Source organism: Ranitomeya imitator, chromosome 6, assembly GCF_032444005.1.
Source record: "Ranitomeya imitator isolate aRanImi1 chromosome 6, aRanImi1.pri, whole genome shotgun sequence".
Lineage (NCBI taxonomy): Eukaryota > Metazoa > Chordata > Amphibia > Anura > Dendrobatidae > Ranitomeya > Ranitomeya imitator.
The window spans coordinates 523,802,362-523,812,044 of record NC_091287.1 but is presented as its reverse complement, the minus strand read 5'-3'; the positions used below and the strand labels follow the sequence as shown (position 1 = coordinate 523,812,044).

At 43.0% G+C, this 9,683-nt stretch overlaps 1 long non-coding RNA gene across 1 annotated transcript; it reads right to left on the bottom strand.

Annotated features, from left to right (window-relative positions):
* Nucleotides 1–4,665: 4,665 nt before the first annotated feature.
* LOC138641507 (uncharacterized) lies at nucleotides 4,666–9,373 on the bottom strand. Its single transcript, XR_011313888.1, has 4 exons — nucleotides 8,194–9,373; nucleotides 7,219–7,337; nucleotides 5,875–6,173; nucleotides 4,666–5,202 (listed from the first exon to the last, which is right to left on the bottom strand). It is a non-coding gene; the product is annotated as an uncharacterized lncRNA (long non-coding RNA).
* Nucleotides 9,374–9,683: the final 310 nt, after the last annotated feature.

The following is a 9,683-nucleotide window of genomic DNA, read 5'->3' as shown; positions in this document are numbered from 1 at the left end:
AAGAATGTCATGTTCAGCTTTGTAAATCTTTGCCTGGCGGAAATAGATCATCAAGATATGATTTTTAGATACCTTTCTCTACAGCTTTGGTATAAGTGTAATAAACTAATTACATAAAAAATAAATATAAAAACTAGCATAATGTAACATTTTAATGAGAAAAATGTATGTCAAATTTGAGAGAAAAAAAATGCAAAATGTGATTGGGTGGATAAGGCGCTCAATATTGGACTGGTACGGTCTACCGTATGGCCTAGCCCTGGGTTCTTGCAGTAAATGCCATTCCGCTTTGTATTTCTTATGGATGATTCACAAGTATCCAATTCGATATTATAGATATATAATCTATGCACAATGAGAAGAAAGATTTTAATACTTTGTTAGATCCTCATGACAAGAGCACAGACCACAGAAAGTCAAACCCCCGTAAACAAGAATCTACTTAACATTGTCCTGTAGCGAGAAATGTCGTCAGAGCAAAAAAGTTAAATAAGCACCTTTTCTTCACCCCCAGGGCCCATTAACATTCAAAACAGACACAGTTGTCTTACAGTTGGACACTACCCAAGTGAAACAGTGTCCCTCCGAGTCCATGAATACATGGCTGTCTCTTGTGAAGCGATTTCTCAGGCAATTTGCATAGTACATAAGTTCACACTGAGCTCGATTTTGGGATTTCCTCTTGTTCATTGTAGGGTGGCCTTACTTTTTTGCTACATACATGGGTCTTAGCATTTTCTGACCTGTGTAAAGAATGTCTGTGCATCAGGCTATACCCTTATTACATTTCAGAAAATATTACCGGTAGTTTAATTTTTGACCACTAGCATTAATTTCACAATATCATATAGACATCTCCAATGCTGAAGCTACAAGATGATAGGGGAATCAATATGGAGTGCAAAGGCCAACAAACTTGCATCCCCATCACATTATTGAAGATTCATGTAGGTTCTGTAAATATGTCCAGCCATTATTTTCTTTCTTGGATCTATTTTGGGATCTTCAACATGGAAATGAATCATTCCAGTAAAGAACCCATTAATTTTGAATTTGAAATGAAGTCTTAAACACTGAAATTTATGGGATCAGAATGGATGGATAGTCATTAGAGATTAGCAAGCACTAAAATGCTCAGATACTCATTACTCGAATCGAACAATTTCTAATGCACGGGGCCTCATTACGAATAACGTGTAAAAAGGGGTCAATGGGAAATCTGAGCATTTTTCCAGCAGACCCTAAAAGGAGATCTGGGGGAGTAGCGAAAATGTTGAAATAGATGGAAAAAGCGCTCAATGGAAGGTGAACAGCATGGGGAAGACCCCTGGAAGCATCTCTGACTCCCAGATCGCTGCTGAGAACATGGTGTCACACTAATATACATAGACAAATTAGGCGCAATATATATCAGCTTATACTCGAGTATATACGGTATGTTTTTATTGTTGTGTCATAAATAAACTTGTCTGTTCATGCTGTTACTGCTAATAATATAATATAATAATATATATATACTGTATATATATATTAAATCTAATGGGAGTGCATTATTAGCAGTAACAGCATGAACAGACAAGTAAGAAGGAAAGCAGTGCTGCAACATACCGGTATGCACACAACACCATTATACGCATAGTGAAACACAAAATAGTTTATTTATGACACAACAATAAAAACATACCATATATACTCGAGTATAAGCTGACCCGAGTATAAGCCGACCCCCCTAATTTTGCCACAAAAAAACTGGGAAAACTTATTGACTCGAGTATAAGCCTAGGGTGGAAAATGCAGCAGCTACCGGTGAATTTCAAAAATAAAAATAGATGCTCCATACCGTTCATTATGGCCCCATAGCTATGCCATATAGTGCTCTGCACCGTTCATTATTGCCCCATAGCTGCCATATAGTGCTCTGCACCGTTCAGTATTGCCCCATAGATGTACCGTAGAAAGCTCTGCCATTGCTGCTGCTGCTGCAATAAAAAAAAAAGCCATACTCACCTCTCTTGCTTGCAGCTCCTCAGCATCCCATCCCGGAGTCTCTCCGCACTGACTGATCAGGCAGAGGGCGCCGCGCACACTATATGCGTCATCGCGCCCTCTGACCTGCACAGTCAGTGCAAGAGGATGCGAAGACAGAGCGGCGCCCGGCGTGTGGAACGGGGACAGGTGAATATGTAATACTTACCTGCTCCCGGCGTCCCGCTCCTTCTCCCGGACAGCTGGTCTTTGGTGCCGCAGCCTCTTCCTCTATCAGCGGTCACTGGCACTGCTCATTAGAGAAATGAATATGCGGCTCCACCCCTATGGGAGCGGAGTCCATATTAATTTCTCTAATGAGCGGTCCCACGTGACCGTTGAACAGGGGAAGAGCTACAGCACCGAAGACCAGCTGTCCGGGGGAAGGAGCGGGACGCCGGGAGCAGGTAAGTGTGCCTCAGTGCCCTCTCCCCCACACCTGCCGACCCTGCCGCCAACCGTGACTCGAATATAAGCCGAGAGGGGCACTTTCAGCCCAAAAATTTGGGCTGAAAATCTCGGCTTATACTCGAGTATATACGGTAGTTAAAAACCTAATGCATGAGAACAGCCACCCCTCAGGACATGTAATAAGCCCACATAGAAAGTATCACATACAAAATTTATATCGGCTCATGAGGCAAAGAAAGTGCCCTGATTCAATAAAGCAGATAAATGACCTCCGTGGTCCTAAAAATAAGGAGCATATATTCTCGGAGATAAGTCTAACAAAGCCCTAAAGTGGCTCATGAGAGTCCCATACGTATATATATATATATATATATATATATATATATATACACGATGATGAGAAATGTACTATGCATACACATGGGGAAACAGTAAGTCCCATAAGTCCCATGAAGTGGCTCATGGGGAATCCTATGTGCATATACATGGGAAGACAAAAAAATCCCATAGGGTCCCTGAAATAGCTCATGACAATCCAATATGCACAGGAATAAGTCCCATAGGATACAAGGCAACCAAGGGTTACATTACCCAAAACGTAGCTTATAGAAGGGGCAAGGGAGCAAATTCCCAGTCCGGAGGAGGTGACGATGATCCATGCGTATCGCTCCCACACGAGGAGCTTCGTCAGGGAAGTGTCAATGAACCTGTTCACCGTGATTAAATAGTCACGGCACAAATTACCTAATAGCCGGCCGGTGTGAACTGGATCATGAGACCGGAAGACCTCAAGCGCTGACAGCGCATGCCCGTCTCATAATGGGACTGCGCCTGCGTGAGTGAGGCTGAGAGCCTCATGAAGGAAGGGGAGGCGTGCTGGCTTAAAACGCATGCCCGTCTCATAATAAGATGGCGCCTGTATGAGTGCGGCAAAGAGCCTCATGAAGAGAGGGAAGGTGTGTTTGTATAAGAACGCAGACATAGCTAATGCGCCTGCGTGCGCCCGAGCGCCTAGATAGCAGGATAATACAAGAACAATTAATGTAGGCTGGCGTCCCAGCCAAGCCCAATATGCTTGTCTATGTAAGAAGAACAAACATGCAGGGCAAAATAAAAAAGGGGAGGGAGAACCCACCCGGAGAACCCACCCGGAGAACCCACCCAAAAAGGGGAAAATAGGACAGTGGTGTATTGAGATAATGGCAAAACATGCATATCCCATATAAATCCATATCCACATCACGCAACACACAATCCCCGGGGATAGCCAACAACCATAGCCATACTTACACATGCAAACACAAAAGGTGAACACACAGGGATGAATACCTAAGACCATTAGATAATTATAATAACTTTATTAAGTATAGATTATATAAACCTGTAAAATATGAAAACATTATTATTCCTAAAAAAAGCAGATATAAGTCTAGTAAAAAATCCATAGGTCTCAGAGGAATATATGTGAACCCCCATGTACCCATGTATATTTAAAGACACAGAAATCGAGACATATGAAAAGAGCCATGCTTCTCACAGGGCAAGAGCCATAGTGCGCGACCAGAACAAAAAATGGGGGAGGGGGGGGGCACGCCCAACATATGAACCAAGGAGCCCGGTCTCATGTACCAAGGACAAAAATCTCCCATAAACCTTCAAAGGGGAGAGGAAAGAGCCCAATAACATATAGGTAGGCAAATATAGGCCATTAAAGAGACATCGCCAATACAGACGTCTGTAATTTTTAGCAGCCAGAAACAAACACCTCCCATATGACTAAAAAGGAGGGAAGGAAGAGCCCAAGAATATATAGGTAAATAAATGCAGGTTGTTGGAGAAACATCTCCAATATAAATATCTATAATTTTTTAACAGCCATAAAATAGTCATATGGCCCTATAGAGAACATACGGTATGTTACATGGCAACGTCCATAGAGTAGAAATGACAGAAAAACGACTGGCACATCCAAACTAGTGTGAATAGGTGCATACCAGGAGCAGCTACCTCCATATACAATATACAAAAAAAGGTTGCACTCTATCGTGCCAAAGCATGTCTCAAATATTTTTCCTAATGTTCAAAAAGCCATTTTGCTATTCATATTTCATGTATTCCATATTAGACATGCTTTGGCACGATGGATTGCAACCTTTTTTGTATATTGTGTATGAAGGTAGCTGCTCTTGGTATGCACCTATTCACACTTGTTTGGATGTGCCAGTCGTTTTTCTGTCATTTCTATGTTAGCTGAGGATTGAGCACTCCTCCCTTCACCATGTGGTTTTTAATTACATCTAATCACACTTTGTTCTGGCCAACCCATATGTAGGCTTTACTGAGAGAGGTGTCCACATTCACCCATGCATACAGACACTGGCCTTCGGTAAGTCTTCACATTTGGACATGGAGGTCAGGGACCCATCAGATTATTGAGACCACCTTGACGATGGTTGATGGGCCCACACTATTTGGCCAAATTCTGTGCAAAGCGTCTCAAATATTTTTCCCTATGTTCAAAAAGCCATTTTGCTATTCATATTTCATGTATTTCATATTCGACATGCTTTGGCACGATAGAGTGCAACCTTTTTTTGTATAGTGTATAATGTCCATAGAGTAGTCATAGAAACACAGCTAGTCGGTCCAAAGGAACCCTCAGATGGTCGATGCATAATACCGGATGTTCCAGTCTATACATGATCCTTCAAGAAGTCTGAAGATGTTATCCCAGAAACCCGGTAAATAATGGTTCTTCATTTAGACCTGCAGGTGCAATAGAACCGAGGTTAAAATTCCATCGTGATTCAGAACGTAATAGGGTTTGCTTAGGTGAACCTCACCTGATTTAAATATGAATCTGTTCAAGCCCTATCACCCACGTATTGGCAACCCGACCAGCATGTTCTGCTAGAAAGTGGGCTTCCACCGGGGTGAAGGTCTTGCCCTTCATAGAATCAACTTGTGCAAGATTAATCATTGAGAAATGCTTTTGAACCCTGCGCCTCAGTTCCTGAGATGTTTGGCCTATATAAAACAACTGGCATGGGCAGATCAGGGCATAGATAACACAGGTGGATTTGCAATTGATGTAAGACCGAAGTCTATGTTCACTGCCATCTCTTGGGCTAACAAAAAAGTCCCTCGTCGGTGACATATGGGAACATATATTGCAGCAGCCACATGCAAAGGAACCCCCTTAAATTGATCCCCGGTTGAGCCTAACAGTTTGTCTCACATAATGGCTCTTAGTAAGGACATCCCTAAAATTAGGAGCTCTTCTGGCCGTCAACAATGGCCGGTCCCCAACCACATTGGAGGAATGGAAGTCAGTGGTTAGGATACCCCAATGTATTGTAAAATGGTCCTAATCTGTGTCCAATGACTATTGTAATTAGTAATAAGCCTAGGCTCGTTATCATCCACCCTATTACGTACCTCCAATATTGACTCCTATGTCTGGACCCTAGCCCATTGAAAGGCCCGGGAGATACTCTTTTGGGGGTAATTCCTCTGTTTGAAGCAGTCTGTCAAATCCAAAGCCTCTGAACGAAAGTCCTCGTCTGAGGTGCAGTTCCTTCTTGTCCTCAAAAATTGTCCTATGGGTACACCATCCCTAGTATGTAGCAGATGAAAACTCCTATAGTCCAGCAGTGAGTTTGTAGCCGTGGGCTTTCGGTATAATTTGGTGGAGATAGAGCCATCCTTCACCGAGACTTGTAGATCTAGGAAGGCCACTGTGGAGGGGGACATTGAAAACGTTAACAGAATGTTTTGTGGATTATTGTTCAATAGATCAATGAATCTGCAATGAATCTCTAGTACGTGACCAGATAAAAAAAGACGTCATCAATGTAACGCAGCCAATGTCGTATGTTATTCTTAAATAATTCAAGGGGGTAGACCATGGTGGCTTTCCACATCCCAAAAAGAGATTGGCGAGAGCCGGGGCACATCTCGCCCCCATGGCCACCCCTGAAGTCTGAAGGTAGTAAGTTCTGTCAAAAACAAAAAAATTATGTTTCAGAATGAAATCCAATAAATCCACAATCAGGGAATCATGCATCCTGTCAGAATGTCCTAATTTATCCAGGAAATAAAGGACTGCCCCAACGCCATCCTCATGGTTGATATTTGAATACAGGGATTCAACATCGCAAGTAACTAACCAACTGTCCGCCGGTATGGCCAATTCCCGACAGACACTGATAAAGTGCGATGAGTCCTTGACAAAGGAAGGTAAGTTCCTAACCAGAGGCTGCAAAAAATAATCCACATATATGCAGAGCTTCTCACAAAGTCTGCCAATGCTAGCCACAATTGGACATCCCGGTGGCCTATGAAGACATTTGTGGACTTTTGGCAGCATGTAGAACGTAGCTGTTATTGGGCAATCTACCCACAAAATTTTATGCTCTTGGCTGCCAATGATGCCCAATTCCCTAGCTTTATCCAAGCGCAGTCTAAGTTTGGCTGAAAATATATCAGTAGGATCGGATGGTAGCTTCCTACAAAACCTCGTATTACTTAGTTGACGATGGGCCTCCTCTAGATAAAGGTCATGTGGCCACAAGACCACATTGTCACCTTTGTCGGCTTCTTAAATCAAAAATAAATTATTGTTCTTTAGACTGGCCAGGGCCCGCCTTTCCACCACATTGAGATTATCCGGTACCCGAGAGATTAAACTCAGGGCTAGGATATCTTTTTTGACCATGGCCAGTAATAGGGAAAACGGAGGAGCTGTATTGGATCTGTTTTTATGAGGGAAACGTTACTTACTGTGATCTGATTCCCTTTCTTGTAGTAGCTGTACTAAATCACGAAAAACCTGTTGGTCAGTCTGATCCAAACCTTCCACCATCTGCGGCCTATTATGCAAGATCTGTAAAACCAACCGCCTGCAAAACAAATATAAATCTTTGATTAAAGTAAACTTATCCAAAATTTGAACTGGTGAGAACGTAAAGGTACCTTCACACTAAACGACGCTGCAGCGATCCAGACAACGATCCAGATCGCTGCAGCGTCGCTGTTTGGTCACTGGAGAGCTGTCACACAGACAGCTCTCCAGCGACCAAAGATGCCGGTAACCAGGGTAAACATCGGGTTGCTAAGCGCAGGGCCGCGCTTAGTAACCCGATGTTTACCCTGGATACCATCTTAAAAGTTAAAAAAACAAACGCTTCATACTTACCTTCGGCTGTCTGTCCCCGCCGCTCTGCTTCTCTGTACTGGCTGTGAGCACAGCGGCCGGAAAGCAGAGCGGTGACATCACTGCTGTGCTTTCCGGCCGCTGTGCTCACAGTGAGTGCAGGAAAGCACAGCGCCGAGGGACAGACAGCCGAAGGTAAGTATGAAGCGTTTGTTTTTTTTACTTTTAGGATGGTATCCAGGGTAAACATCGGGTTACTAAGCGCGGCCCTGCGCTTAGTAACCCGATGTTTACCCTGGTTACCAGCGAAGACATCGCTGAATCGGTGTCACACACGCCGATTCAGCGATGTCAGCGGGAGAGCCAGCGACCAAAGAAAGTGCTGGCCCTCTAGCCCCGACCAACGACATCACAGCAGGATTCTGATCGCTGCTGCGTGTCACACTGAACGATATCGCTAGCCAGAACGCTGCAACGTCACGGATCGCTAGCGATATCGTTTAGTGTGAAGGTACCTTAAGGCCTCTCTGTAGGATCGAAATCTCAATAGAGGACAGTTCATAGTCAGAAAGATTAATGATTTGAAGTGTATCATTGGATACCTGTTTGTGGGCCACCATGGACCCAGGAGATGTTGTGGTTATTACTTGCGAAAGTTCCTGTACGATTTCTGTGTTGGCGGCCGTCGACCTCCAAATCGAGTGGCGCTTATGCCCCCTTCGAACCCGCCGTCTGGTTCGCTTTCTGCTGACGATAAAAAAAAAAAAATCACTCCCAGAAGTATAATCAACCTTTCTCGGAGGTTCCCTTCCAGTCTCCATAGTTCTCTGTGCCTGAGCCGTTTGTCTCTGATTTCCCCGATGCTTCCATTTAAGGGCATTTTGTGTATCAAAATCATAACAATCCCTAAAAAATTTGGATTTCTTTCTAAGCATGATGTCCTTATCATATTTATCCAAACTGTCCTTCAATTTTAATTTAAAAGGCTGTATCTGTTTTATGTCATCAAATGTGGTTAGCTTAGCCTCCAGATCTTTGATCTTGAGTTTGGTATTTGCTGACAGCTCCCTATCATGCTCCAAGAGCATGTTCATGATGATGCTGGAGCATTTAAGTAGTCCCTGCTCCCATGTATCACGAAAAGTGGGGGAGGGTTCCCAAGCTGCATATATCGGCACCCTAAGGCCCCGAGGCACTATATTAGATTTGACATACTTTTCTAGGCTCCGAATATTGGTGAAATCCGGTGTCGGGTTATCACCAGAAGAAAAAATGTTCGAAGATTGGGCCTGCCAAGCGGCCTCACGGGCGTCCCAATCCATCCTGCAACCGGTCCAATCCACTCACGCGGATTGGCTAAAAATGAAACCAAATGGACAATGTATGTTGTAACGTAAAAGTATTATCAATATCCCAAATAGGATGTGTGCAGCCTATCAAGAAAAGCCCACTACCTATGGTGTCACACTTACCCAACTTTAAGGACTGACAAAATCAAAATCAACGAGAAATTAGACTTTACACAGAAAAAAAAGAAACATTTTTTTCCTGCATAATGACTGGTATATATGGCTAAATATAAAAAGGATTTTTTAAAAATTATAATTTATGTAAAGCAAAACTGATTTTTTTATCAAAAAATAGGAAATGTCAGTGAAATTTCTGAAGGTAACAAGAAGTGTCAAACATTAGGGACTCATGTACACCCTGTATTTGACAAAAAGGAGGGCCTCACACACATTCTGTTAAAAGTGCCATATAGTGACACTTCTAGACTCAAAGGCTGTGTACTAATTGCAAATCCTGCCCAAAATTACAAGCAGGGTCATCCATACACTCTTGAGAGCACCAATAGTAGTGCCTCAATCAAATATTGTGAACAAAGTGTAGTTGTGGTACTCCTACACTCATAAATGCTCTGCACACAGTGCAAAGCTTGTCAATAGTTACAAGCAGGGTCATCCATACACCATTTAAGGCACCAACTCTAGCGCCTCATAAAAAAAAATTAAGAAAGTGCTCTTGTGGTACTTCTACACAAAGTGCAAACACAGGAAAAATTATAAGTAGTGTTATCCAGTCATCCATAAAC